At 47.5% G+C, this 2,450-nt stretch overlaps 1 long non-coding RNA gene across 1 annotated transcript; it reads right to left on the bottom strand.

The window, feature by feature from the left end:
- Positions 1-281: 281 nt before the first annotated feature.
- LOC127299922 (uncharacterized) lies at positions 282-2,069 on the bottom strand. Its single transcript, XR_007850793.2, has 2 exons — positions 1,716-2,069; positions 282-1,042 (listed from the first exon to the last, which is right to left on the bottom strand). It is a non-coding gene; the product is annotated as an uncharacterized lncRNA (long non-coding RNA).
- Positions 2,070-2,450: the final 381 nt, after the last annotated feature.

Below are 2,450 nucleotides of genomic sequence, written 5' to 3'. Positions count from 1 at the left end.
AGATACAACCATCCTCCTAACCACCCAACCTCAGACAACACTACTCTCCCTAGAATTGAGAACATTACGGCCATGGGTGTCATGCACAGGGATTATAAATATTTTTTTTAATTTTATACACCGCGATATTTACAATTGTTGCTCATAGTCTCCAGCAAGTTTGACTTAACCAATGCCAAAAAATAATTGATGCCCTGTAACAAAAAATGGTGCCAAACATATTTTATGTGTTTTACCAGCAACCTAGAAGATAAACCAAAACAAAATCAACATCGCAGTGGTGATGCAAATCCTGATCAAAATTCACACTGTTTGTTTCAATTACAATGGAATATGGATTGGGAACACATAAAAATCAAGACCCGCACGACAAACTTTCGATCTAGATTGGGAGAACAGGGAAATCAACATGGAATCTGGATTGGGAACATAGGCGACCTCGCTCTAATCCAGGACAAGAAAAAGTAACAAAAAGAAATCCGCTAATCTAGATCAGGAAAAAAATCCCTCCACGCGGCTGCTGGCCACCAAACCAGACGAGGTTTGCCTGAGCAGGTCGTAGAGCCATCGTGCTCCTTGGTACGGGCTGCACTGTGAACGCGAGAACCACATGGGGCTGAGAACAGAGAAGGCCATCCACCAAAACAACCGTGCAAGTCATCCAGATGAACACTAATTTTGTCTAAAATAGAAACAGATGAGAAGTTCGTTAGTAATCCAAGAAACCAGCGCTCCCATTACAAAGAGAGAGAGAGAGAGAGGAAAATCCAAGAAGAGGACAGAGAAATAAAGATCCGAACTACAGCAAACATGTTCATCTAGATCACTCCAAAAATCAAATCGAAAATCAATAGCAGCCTTAACGTGGTCTCTTGTCCCTAGTCTGCTGCCTCGCGCACCAAAGCCATCCCCGCCGTTCCGCCATCCTCTCGCCCTTCCCGGCGTCAAGCACCATGGGTGACGGAACAGATGCTCATCCATTGCGCCCCGACGGACAGCGCCCTCATCTTTGTACAGAAGCAGACTCCTCAAATCCATTAACCTGCTAACAGAAGAACGGGTGCTAGTTCAGAAAACTGTACCAAAAATCTAAGAAATTTATCTTCCCCTGGACGGTACAGACATATCTAATCTCAAGACTTGGATAAAAAATAGATCAAGGAATAACCAAATGACATCCACATGGACGAAATCGTTCTTGTTGCTACAACAAACTGAAACAAAATCAGGAGAGAGGACTTATCCAAGAGACAGAGAAAGAGATTTTTTGGCTGAAACAGATCTAGATCTTGAAATTTCCAACCCGGTGCTTCAAATCCCGATCTTGCAACACGGTTGTCGTTGAGACATATCTGAGCATCCTAGGTGGACGACGAAGGACGGCGCAGGGAGCAAGAGAGAGAAGAAATATGGACAACGAAGGCCGGCGCAGGGAGCAGGAGTTTTCCACAGGGAGAAGACCTGCGTGAGGGGCTGCCCGACGGTCTGTGCGCATGGAAGTGACCCGGGCGGTGCGCGCGCGAGGGAACGGGGACGTCGGTGGCCGGCGAGATCTAGAGGAGCTCAGGCGGGTGTGGGATTTGGGGAAAAAATCGGGACAGAGAGAGAAAAATCGGGGACGCACGGGAGCAGCGATATGGAGGAAATGGGGCAGGGCCACCGAGCTGCGGACGGAGTGGGCTAGGCGGCCACGCCATGGAAGGAGCGGGGCTAACCGGCGGCGGTGGAGGGAGATGAGGCGGGCGGAGGGACTCCATGATCCAGAGATCTGGGCGGTAGCTGGCCGGGGACGAGGGCAGCTAGGGTGCGAAATCGACGAATGGGGGCGGTCTCCAATGGAGGTCACCGGGGTCAGAACTAGGAGGAAGCGGAAGGGCGGGCAACCTTGCCTGGTTATGGAGGAAGCCAGGCCAGGGAGAAGTGGTTCAGAGAGATGACCGTGCTCGGTGATTTCAGCCTTCAGGTGGAGCGTGTGGGGTGGTATTGTTTCAGGAAAGAGGGAGGAAATCGTGGCTAACGGCGTTAACTAGATCTGCGGTGGAAATTGCTCTATAGTATGATCCAGTGGCTTAGGGGGTGTGCATAGCTATGCACCAAGGCATGTGGCTATTTCCCATATATATATATATATACATATATATATATATATATATATATTTTTTCCTCCTTGCATTGGTGGAGCGATGTCAAAGCAGAAGTTAGACAATCTTTTGTAGCAAAGGTTGTTTGGCTTGCAATAGTGCACTTCTCACCTTTCAAAGTTGTGGCTAGATCCAATGAAATATGGCACTTCAAGCCTCTAGATGTTAACATGCTAGAGGTGAAACTAGATATGCCATCTTGACTCTTAAGAGAACATTAATGACCTCTTTGATCCTCCGAAATCTCAAAACACCTGAATAAGAAAAACTCAAGATTAGAGAGTCATATCGAGTTGAATTCTATCGGAT

The sequence above is a fragment of the Lolium perenne genome, chromosome 1 (assembly GCF_019359855.2).
Source record: "Lolium perenne isolate Kyuss_39 chromosome 1, Kyuss_2.0, whole genome shotgun sequence".
NCBI lineage: Eukaryota > Viridiplantae > Streptophyta > Magnoliopsida > Poales > Poaceae > Lolium > Lolium perenne.
Note: the sequence above shows the minus strand (reverse complement) of the source record. Positions and strands in the feature narration are given on the sequence as shown.